The 11573-nt window shown below is 35.9% G+C and overlaps 1 protein-coding gene across 2 annotated transcripts in view; it reads left to right on the top strand.

The window, feature by feature from the left end:
* Positions 1–4907: 4907 nt before the first annotated feature.
* SPATA13 (spermatogenesis associated 13) overlaps positions 4908–11573 on the top strand; it is a 90642-nt gene continuing 83976 nt past the window's right edge. For both annotated transcript variants that reach the window (XM_087937159.1, XM_087937158.1), the window contains exon 1: positions 4908–5631. The gene's annotated coding sequence lies outside the window, so the exon portion shown is untranslated. The remainder of the gene's footprint in view (positions 5632–11573) is intronic.

The raw sequence follows: 11573 nt of genomic DNA, 5'->3' as shown, positions 1-11573 counted from the left end.
TTGGTGTCCCCCTTTTCCTTTTGCTTTCAATCTTTCCCAACATCAGGGTCTTTTCCAATGGGTCTTCTCATTTGGTGGCCAAAGTATTTGAGCTTCAGCTTCAGTATCTGTCCTTCCAAAGAACAGTCAGGGTTGAATTCCTTTGGGGTTGAAGTAGTTGATTTGCACAAAGGCAAATCCAAACCCACACCAATCACTTGTGAATGCATTTTCTAATGAGAGTTCGCCAATAATATTTTCCTGCCCAATATCTGGGATTTGTGACTGCCATGAAATTGAATTTTGACTTATTTTATAAAAAGGTTTTATGACATAAAAATAATCATAAAGCAGTTTATGACATAATTCAAAATGCCATAAAACATTTCCTGAAAAAACTCCTAATGTTTGACTGTGTTATACAGTTCAGCGTGATCTATTTCTCAATAGGTGTGGATGTTTGCAATGTCAATCTGTAGATTATTGTTGGATTTTTCAAATATTATGCAAAATACTGAGGGAAGAAATGAAACTGATAATGTGATTACAAAGACATAACTATGTGGTATTTATAAGAATACCAGATAAACAATTATAAGTAGTATTTCATATGAAATGTGCAATAGATAAGCAAAGTTAATATTGAACATTACCTCAACATGTTTTTTTCAAATTAGGAACCGTATGTTAAGCAGATCTAGCAGTTATTATAAATATTTATAATCCCCCTTTTGAAATAGTAAAATATTTGAAAAGTGCAGTGAAAGTTAATCCTAACCAGTTAGATATTTTTCAATGGCTTGCTTAGCCAGATTTAGATATTTTAAACTTTAATTTCAATGAGAGGTATTTCAATGTATGCTTAATAGTTTAATTTAAATGAAAAAGCTGACTGTCTTGTAGATTTAAAAGCCACAGGAGTGGTGCAAAAACCTACTTTTTATGATAACAGATCAGTCTGTTAATTAATTTAGCCAGGATTGATGACACCTTTTTGTTACTGGTAATAGGAGCAGAAACGAAACCACCTATCTTAAAATTGATCTTTGAAATGCAAAGGAAACTTTCCTTGCTTTTCTCTTCCCCCCCACTGCCTAGACTTACAACTGTTATGACTTATGACAAAAATTCCAGGCTCCATTATAGTCATAAGTCAAGGACTACCTGTATTGCAAAATCAGTTCCTTTAAGATTTGAAGGTTTATCATATAGCACATTAATATCATTTTTCAGTAAAAAGGAACACGGGGTAAATTACAAAACCTAGAAAATAAAATCTGAAACCATAACACGAAGATTACAAACAAATACCTAAGTTGCAAATATAATTTTTATTCCGTTTGCTGCAGCCAGAAAATAAATGAAATCTTCATTATAGGCTCTGTTTTGACACTCTGTGTTGGATAGCTTGTTTTTCAGCCCCACAATCACAATTCAGTGATGGTATTTTGTCCTTCTTGTAGAGGACATCTGCACATCTACAATGACCAGTGTGAATGTGGTTCGATGTTGTCCATATTGCGCAAGGCAGGTCAAATCCAGGTTTTTCCAAGATGCAGGGAAAGCTTCGTCATTGTGGGGGACAATTTTCTATCCTGTGTTGATTCCACATATTGTGAGTGTTGAAATCATCTTTTACAAATGCTTTAGCAGTAGAGATGGCTCATGGTTGGTTGTCTAGATTTCAACCTATTCCTTTCCAAGCAGGTTATGTTGCTCAGTATTGGCAGCTGGGAATTAACAATAATCTTTGAAGAAATGTTAAGTATTTAACATTTAAACAATTTAAAACACTCACTTGATTTATTAAAAAATACTTTTGGGTTCTACTGGATTTCTCAAAGAATATTTGATTAAAGTTGGGTCCCATTCTTTCTGTTCTAAAGATGTGACACATTTGAAGAAGCTGTAGCACAGATGTTATTATCATGTCCACTGATAGTTTCTTATAGCTTAGATATTATTATTATTATTGTAATGAACTGGGTTTTTAGAAGGAAGTTAAGATGCAAAGATGTCAATGCATTGTTAAAGTATACATTCCAAAAAATTGGAGTTTATTAATTTAGATAAATTGTGCCTAAACTATTATGAAAAAAGTGAGCATGGACTACTGGAAAGATACTTATGTAACAGAAACTGGTTCAAATAAATTTAATTCAGCCTTTGTTTCAACAAAAAGGCAAGCTCAGATCCTATGTCTATCTAGTCAAATTTAACTCATTATTAAAATTTTAATATAACAATTTGTATAAATATATAATTAAGATTTTTTAAACAGAACATGATGAGAAGAAGGACTAGTACCCTAGAAACAGTCTTTAAGAATTAGTAAACTAGGAGGTAAATAAGCTTTTTGCTTTTAGGGTTTGCCATTGTCCTTGGGGATTACCTGTTGAAAGGCATGTGTGTGGTAAGCATGGCAAATTTGGATGTTTCTCTCATTGCAGTTTTCTGAGTTGCATATTTGTTTGCATGTTTATGATTTATGATTTTTATGGTTTATGATTTTTATGATTTTTATGATTTATGATTTACTGTTGCATTTTTATGATTAGTGATTCTGAATGATCTATAATATAAAATAAATCGATGTGATAATATAAAGTGATCAGAGATCTATCTATGTTTAATCTTTGCCTTTCATTCATTGCAAAAGTTTAAATTATTTGATATATCCAGTAGGGTTTGGCTGTATCTCTCGAAATAATGATATTTGTGGAGGACAGACTTAATTGGGGAAGGAAAGAAAAAGAGGAAATGGATAGTACTTTCCTCTTGAAAGTAGACAGAATGTTCTAACTGGCTGTGAAAGTTTACAAGCATATACAAGGGTATTCAAGATGAACTGGAGATATTAGCATGATTTATGCCTTATGCCTCTATTTGCTGGCACTGCACTGAGGGTGTGCCACGTGTGTGGGTGAGACCTTTTTTTAAAATGTGAATATATTTTATATGTGCATAAATTTCAATGCATACATTTTCTAAACTACAGCTACTACAACTACAACAAAATAGGGCCCAGATCACCTGCTTATACAGTATATAAGCAAAAACATCAACTAACTTTTTTTTAGGATTCTTCTCCTGCAGTGCCATTAGAAAATACAACAAATGTAGATCTTAGTCACATTACCAGTCCCTAAAATCTCAACTTTCTAACAATCCCACCCCCAATGGCCAAAGTTTTGTTCCCAAATATTTGGAGAGGGAAACCAGGTTTTTTTAAAAAAAGTAGATGGTTATAATAAGGAGTAAAAATAAGCTGAGTTGACTTTCACTAACTGCTGCTTCCCAGTTTCTGCATCCCGAGGTAACAGAGTCATTTGACCTATGAAAGCTTTGTGGTTCATATCTGCATTTAGCAGAAAAGGAGAACAGGACTTTATGGATCCAAGCTAAGCCTCTTGACTTCCAGCCTTGACTTCAGATAGGGATAGGAATATCTCTTTTCCACTCTACGCCTTGAAACCGGCTCTTCTCTGGGACAGAGTAAACTGGCTCTTTTAGGCAGTAAGTTTTGGATGATATGAACATGCAGGAAATTTGTTATTGCACGTTTATTATCAGGCCTGGGAGAACTGGGATTTGAAAGATTTTCTGCCTCAAATAGGTAGTATTTTGGGCAGCAAAATGGCTTAGGTTAGACTGGTTCTTCCCTACATTCTGTCAATAGAGAGGACAGAATTGAAAACTGGATTTAGAGAAGCTATGAGCTATGAATTTGCTTCCCACCTTAATCCAGAAACATATCCTCTAATCATGAGCCTAGATGTTGTTGCTACCTTTAAGGGAAAAAATAAAGCTGGTGCATATGTATATGTTCTAGCAAAAAAATGAATAGTGTGTAAGGAAATATGGTACACGCATACTGTATAATGTTCATTCCAGGAAGTGCCTGAAACAGTGTTTCATGGTTGTTTTCTTCCTTAGATCCTTCCTAAAGACAGTAATTTAGAAAGCAAATCAAATTTATATACGAATTACCCTTGTTAGTTGAACTGATGTAGTGCTTGTCCAAAATTGGACTTTCTAGCATCAGGTGATATTACCATCCTTTGGACACCTGCCCAGAGTAAGCTAGAAGTACATCAATGAGATTATCCTATTTGGAAATGTTGATTGCATTGTATCTAGGTCAAAGATGACTAAATTGAAGGTGAAGATAAGAATTGTCAGAAACAGTTTTCCAAAATGGTTTAAATATTATTTTGCATATAAAAAACATTTGACCTTTTCATCAACTAGTGCAGAAGAACAATTTGTATCCACACGCTTGGAAATTATCAATTAGAAAACATGGGGAATAAATTATCTAGCAGGGAGATGCTGAAGGGAAGAACCCAATCATTATCATGTGTGACTATGGGTGGAAGGAGAATTTCAAAGAACAAATAATTTTCCAAATGTAATTTTGATTATATGCCTTTGGAAAAATACAAGCAATTAGTTTGACTTTGATTATCAATATCTGACATTAAGCAGTATTCCTTACATCATCAGATTAGCAAGTAACTTAGACTGATTTTCTGGGGCATTTTCTCTTTCCCTACCCACAATGTACACATGTATCCACATTCATATGGATGTACATACACATAAAATATTTATTTGTATTTTACATTATGAGAATTTTAATAACATTCATAATAATGCACATAAAATATTCTGTTCCAGACTGGAGAGAAATTACTCTTCATTTTCATTTGTAGTGGTGGGGCTGACATCATTCTTATGAAATGCAAACACTTTGAATGGCCTTCAGCTATGAGTAGTGACGTGTGACCACCTCTGCACGTTAAAGGGAAGTGTGTGCATACAAGTGGCCTTGGGGAAGGACAATGACTCTTGCAGAAAAATATTGGGGACCTAAGTAGGGGGTTGGACTAGAAGACCTCCACGGTCCCATCCAACTCTGTTATTCTGACTCAATCCTGATTCTTCCCAGCTCCCAACATTTTCAGTTTTTTGCTTCTTTGTTTGTAAGCCGGGACTCCATCAAAATTATCCTATACATAAGATTTTTCTTTTCTTTTTGGAACTGGTTCCTTCAAAAGAAACGCCTTCAAAAGGAAAAAAAGGGAGTGCGGGAGGAAGACAAACGCAAATGTAACAAGTTAAAGTATCTCAGATATATTTTTTTCCGGAGGAGGTGAAAAAAAAAAAAGAACATACGAGCCCAGAAAGATTGAGAACAGAAGCAAGAGAAGAAAAAGAACGAAACGTGTTTGTTTCGTGTGTTGATATTCATTTCCAAGCTCGCCTCCCACAGTCCCGGGGAGAGAGAGAGAGAGAGAGAGGCGAGGCAGATCGGAAGGGAAAGGGTGAGGAGAAATTGCCTTCGGAGCAACGGATTGGTAGGAAAAGGTTGCTCCTGAAAAAGAGGGAGGATTACGGCTGCTCCGAATCCATCTGGAGCCTCGAAGGGCGAAAAGCCACGAGAAGCCGAGCTCCTTTGAGGGCTTTTAAGGAGAGTTAGAGCTTAATCACAACAACACCCACAAGCTGGACTGGGGTGTTTTGCTGGAAACAGGGAAAGTTTTTTTTTTTTTTAACTTGCCAGGCTAGGAATTAGGTTCGTTTTGAAACGGTTTCGTCTCGGGGAAGGATTTCCACGTGCCCAGACTACCTCCTGCGGAAAGGAGACAGGTGAGACTGTTGGGTTGGTTTGTTCCTCAAGTGGGTTTCTGACCCCCCCGACCCCCGCTTTCCTTCTTATGGGTAATGGGACCTCTGGGAGGCAGTAACAGCAACCCAGAAGAAGGCACCTTGAAGTGTTGCAAATCACACCCACACACTCCTGTAGAAAAGTGTTGCAGTAGTGGAAGAAAGTACTGGGGTGGGAAGGGGGGATGACATTTGTTAAGAAGGTTATGGCGATCTAAATGTGCGATTTTACAGTCCCCCGTCGTCGTCCCCCCACGACTGGCTCCTTCCAAATCTGGTGGATGGCAGTTCCACTATCCACAGCATTGCCAAAGGGCTGGAATGAATAGGAATTGCAGCCAAGGAGCTCATCTGGGGAAGTGGAAATTGAAGATGTAAAGAGCTGGAACTCACCCATACTTGGAAGGGCCCAATAAAACAAATCTGGTTGAAAATGGAAATGTATACTGTCTTTAAAACCAATTCAAGTATTTAAGCGTCTGTAAATAGAACCAAGGTTCTAGCAGGCTGAAACGGTTTTGCATTGCAGTTAATGCCAGCATCTGGAGAGTCAGTGGTTTAAGTTTGATCACTGATTCTTAGCTTAGTTCAACCTTGCAAATTTCCTAATAGAGTCCTTGGAATATGGGTGAATTTGTACTCTTGTTTGGGTATTGGGGTGATAATGTTCTTCTGCCTTCTGGAAGAGTAACCCAGATGATCAGACATACATTATTAAGATATATACAAATCTTCCGCCTATGCATACAAATGAGAGCAAGAACGTCACTTGAGTAAGCAGTTTCAAAAATAAGGTGAATGGAAACCAGTTTATTTTCTGAATGATCCAATTGGGGGGGGGGGGGAAATAGCTGCGGAATGGAAACTTTATTGGTATTAAATTGTGTTTTAGTTCAATAGAGAAGAGATTGATGGATTGTGCAGGAGGGTAATATAAGAAATTGCGTCAAGCATCTGTGGCTGCTAAGTTTGAAATTGTTTGACAGACTGAACATTCTTCCTTCCTTGACCTTAAATCCTCCCTCCCACCTGTTTGTTCCTTCTGAAATGTTTGAATTATCCTTTCTCTTTTTCAGTTACTATATTTGAGCAGGGTGGATGCAATATGAATGTGAGAAAGACTCACTGGAAAGGGCATATGCTTCTAATTTTCATACATTCAGCATCCTGTACCTACACAATAGCAATTTCTTTTTGAGTGCTTGTCCAGGCTTCCTCAACTCATATCAAGTCTGGGTGGGTGGGAAGAATGCATGGAGGTTAATTACTTACTACATTCAAGTTACAGAAGCTGACCAGGAATGTGAAGATACTAGGGTTCAAATCCATAATCAGTGGCTACTTTATTGTCACCAAATGGGAGAGATCAACCAAATGGATTGTTGTGGTGGGGAAAATAGGAAGAGGAGAGTATATTAGATAGGTCAGTGCATAACTGCCTTAAGTTATTTGTAAAAATAATAAAGGCGAAATACAAATAAATAAACAAATGTTCTCAATCCGCTCTTGAAATGGTAAACATGGCAGATCTTGCTTGCATATTTTACATCCAGTTCTGATTCAACTGGTGGAAGATACATTTTTCTTCTTTTCTAAAATGAGACATAAGGCCTCCTGAAGGCAACAGCGCCAAGGACCTTTCTCTGTTGCTTTCTGCCAACCTGTATTCATGATCTTTTTAACCAAAAAAAAAAAAAAAAGGAAAAGAGTGACCATGAAGGACATTAATAGAAAACCTGGCAGTTTCATTAATAGATAGCTGATATGAGACACAGTCATAAAGACAACTTTGTTTGGTGCTAGGTACACTGGGCAGAAAGCAGTCAGAAATAGTTTATCAATGTGAAACTTTAACTTCAGCAAATCTGCCAAGGTCAGCTAGATTTAAGGTCGTCCTTCTCCAGCCAGGCACTCCCAGGATGTGTTGGGAACATAATTCCCAAAACTTCAATCAAAAGAACTTTGTGAAGCAAGAATCAGAATTAGAGTCAATTTTGCAAGAGTTGGTGTCTCTGGGTTGCTAGGTTTGGAGAAAGCTTTGTGAAATTATTCCTTGATCAATACATGTCACGTAAAATTTTTTGGGAAATGTGATGCATCCCATATATTTAGATTTTCCAAATAACATATTGTGCAGTTTAGATTTCTACTTAAATCCAGCTTCTATTCATTGTTCCACAGCTAACAATGTCAAAGACTTGTCACTTTCCTTATATTATTTATTGACTCATTCATCTTATCTGATTCTGAAAAAATTGCCAATATCTTTCTTATTTGTTTTGGAACTTTTTTTTTTTTTTAAAAAATCATGCCTGCCCCCAAATTCAGTCAGATATTCATGTTGCGGAAGGGTGGGCACCATATTGTTTTGTCCTTTGATTTTCTATTATTAGAATGCTTTTCTAGCAGGAGGTTTTGAGGCTCCCAATATCTACCATTGTGACATGACTTTCTGTTTACTAACTGAAAGGTAAATTAGGGTTTCTTCCCTGCTTTATCAGCACATAAGCACGGTGGCACAGTTTAGCTTACAGGGGTACATTTAAATAACCAAAGTTTTAATTGAAACTAAGTACCTGGATCTGTAATTATGCATATCTTTACAAACCATCTATATACATTCCTAAATAACTGCCCCTTGAGTATATCTGTTAATAAAAATAGGAAGAAAGAGAGAGTACTGTTTGCTGCTCCTCTAATTATCCACCATTATCTGTACAGCCATCTGGGGCCTATTTTTGTTTATTTGTTAGAACATTTCTTTCATGCCGTTCTATTAGGGATTGTCAAAGCTGCTCACCACATAACATTTTATTATAATTTTCAAAAGGACATTAAAAAGAATGATTTTAAGAACCTCTCCTGGCTCGTGCTATGTGGAGTGTTCTTCATTTTTTCTGTCTGAAATGTAATTATGGGCAACAGAGGTATTTTGGCATATTGTTGAACATTAACTTTCACTGGCTTAAGGCTGATGATGAGGAATCCGGAAGTTTGATTCCAACATCTGGAGGGTTTCCGATACCATTTAATACCATTTAAATTGTTGGATGAGTCATGAGTGGAATTAATGTTGGTAATTGCCTTTTGTGTATACATCTAGAAAGGTATGCACATTTCACATTATGTCTACACTTCACATTATTTTTGCATGCATTTTGGAGATTCATAGTTGTGCAGCTATCAAATCCTCAGTCCTAAAGCACTAATAAGTCTGGCATCTGACATCAACATAAGAGCAACCCCAATTCTTGGATGCATGTGGCAGTTTCTACTTATATGTACAGATATCACACAGTACTAGATACATATTATAAAATTGATATTTATTAGTTGCAGTTTTTTTCGTGTGTGTGTGTGCGTGCGCACGCACGCACACATGCAGTTTTCTTGGCAAGATTTCACAAGTGGTTTGCTATTGCCATCTTCCCAGGGCTGAGAGAGAATGAGTGAGCCAAAGTCACGCAGATAGTTTTTGTGCCTAAGGTGGAACTAAAATTATGGCTTGCATATTTGCATGAAAAACGATCAAGTTATTTAAAATTCTAATGCTTATATTTGCATTTGCTAGCTTTGGTGTATTTCTAATCCTGGTTGGAGTTGGTTTATGTTTTGGAGGGTTTTGTAAAATCCAACGTCAAATTAGTTTATGCTTTAATCTATTACCTGAATCCAGAAAATGGATTATTATAGTAACCATGTTATACAAATTCAACCTTTGTGCATATTGGACAAGAAGACTTCCAAGGTTCGTTCCAACTCTGTTATTTTGTTATATGGGTATTGTACACATTTGAATTCACTCTGGTTTTCTAAATTATTTTGCCCACACATACTTTTTAATTTATTATAATCTGACAATCATTACAATAGAAATGGAGGGAATCCTTATAAGCATGTGTGTTTCCCTCTTAAATTATCAAAAACAATCATATTAATTTCATTCAGTTACTATATGCTTTCTGATCCCTGTCACTTCTATCTGATGCTGCTGCCATTTGCAATGTGGTCTCAGGTGTGCTACTAAAAGGCCGATGCAGCTGTATTTCTTTAATAGAGGCCACTAGTGATTTCTCTGCAATACAGGTAGTTCTTGACTTATGACCACAATTGAGCCCAAATTTTTTGTCACTAAGTGAGACATTTGTTAAGTGAGTTTTGCCCAATTTTATGACTTTTCTCGTCACTGTTGTTAAGTGAATTGCTGCAGTTGTTAAGTTGTAAAGTGAATCAGGCTTGGCCATTGAGTTTGCTCGTCAGAAGGTCGCAAAAGGTGATCACATGATCCACAACCATCATAAATATGAGTAAGTTGCCAAGTATCTGAATTTTGATCATGTGACCATGGATGCTGTGTGAAAAACAGTGATAAATCACTTTTTTCAAAGCTGTTGTAATTTTGAATTAGAATTAGAATTAGAAGAACTTTATTATCATTATACAAGTACAACGAAACTGTGGATGCACCCCAGCAACTGTTCTCAATACAATAAAACCAAAGCACTTAAAAGTGAAGATAAGAAAAATAGGGTACCCACGTCTCCATTTGCAATTTGAGAGTACAATATCTACGAATATACAAAAAATATACACAAAATATCCAACACTGACTGTAATGTTTAGCGGAGTATAATACACAAGAGATGGATTGTACTACAATATGTTATTATACATCTGAATGGGGTATTGAGATTTCACATCTTTTCACAACTTAATAAGGTAGTGGCTTCGTGTTTATTTGATCAATAAATGAATTGTTTTAAGTGGAGATGCCTATAAAATGAAATTGCCCATTGTCATATCTTGTGATAGAAGAGCAAAGAAATACAGAGTTTTTTCTGCCAATCAGAGATTGCCCAGACTTATGCAACCCTATCTGAAGAGCCACTTCAGCAGCGTAAGAGCAGACAGAGTGTGTTTAACATTATCCTTATGGCCAGTCCCAATGGATAAAGAATTGTGAAATGTAGAAAATAGTTAAAGCTTTGATTATTTAGTGAAATAGACGTCTATTTTGCATAAGTCTAAAAAGATGGGCTGAAAACAACTGCCCACAAGATCTTTGTTTTGTAAGACAAAACTTTCACTGCTAAGCAGAGACCTTTAAAATCACTACAAGGAGCAAGAAATACACAGCTTGAGCCATTAAAATGTTATTAAAAGGCAGCAGAGTCCAATTTAATTTCACAGCAAAATACCTGACACAGCTGGGCAGCAGGATTTCAGTGGAGTCAAGCATGTGTGTGTGTGTGTATAATTACACACACACACACGAACATTATTGTGTGCTGAATCAGATATTATGTATAAGGTGACAGGTTCATTGCTTTTGTAAGAACAGACTGCTATGCAGTCCTCTGCTGATGGTAGAAAAAGGGATTGACATATGCTTTTGTAGGTATAATTATGAATAGCTTTTACATGCATAGTACAAAAGGGTTGCTTATTACAGGTGAACTGTATAAAAAAAATATTCCGTGTAGCATTTAAAGATACATCAATACTAGCACTTCAATTGAATGGGCAACATAAAAGTTTATATCAATATTAAATATGATTTTTAAAATGTTACTGAACATAAGATTGGCTAAGCCATACAATTAATAAATATAGCATCAGTAAACAGTTGCACGATGCATTGAATTCATTTATAATGTTAGAAAAGTTTCAAGTTTTGAGCTCAATACCTAAAACGAAAGTCTCCATTCTGTGGTTATTTCTTGTATATGAATGTTAAAGAAAAAAGAAAAAAAAGGAACTGCTGGAAAAATAAATAAATGAGTGTTTAATGTCTAACTTCCTTTTTTTTATATTCTAACCAATTTAGAATTTTAAATTCAGATTCAAGCCAGAATTCTTTTCATTTACACAATATATCACATAGCAAGGATAATACAAACACATAATAGTTTTTCAGAGGTTCT

This window comes from Pseudonaja textilis, chromosome 7, assembly GCF_049901715.1.
Source record: "Pseudonaja textilis isolate UNSWEBS1 chromosome 7, rPseTex1.2, whole genome shotgun sequence".
Taxonomy (NCBI): Eukaryota; Metazoa; Chordata; class Lepidosauria; order Squamata; family Elapidae; genus Pseudonaja; species Pseudonaja textilis.
Note: the sequence above shows the minus strand (reverse complement) of the source record. Positions and strands in the feature narration are given on the sequence as shown.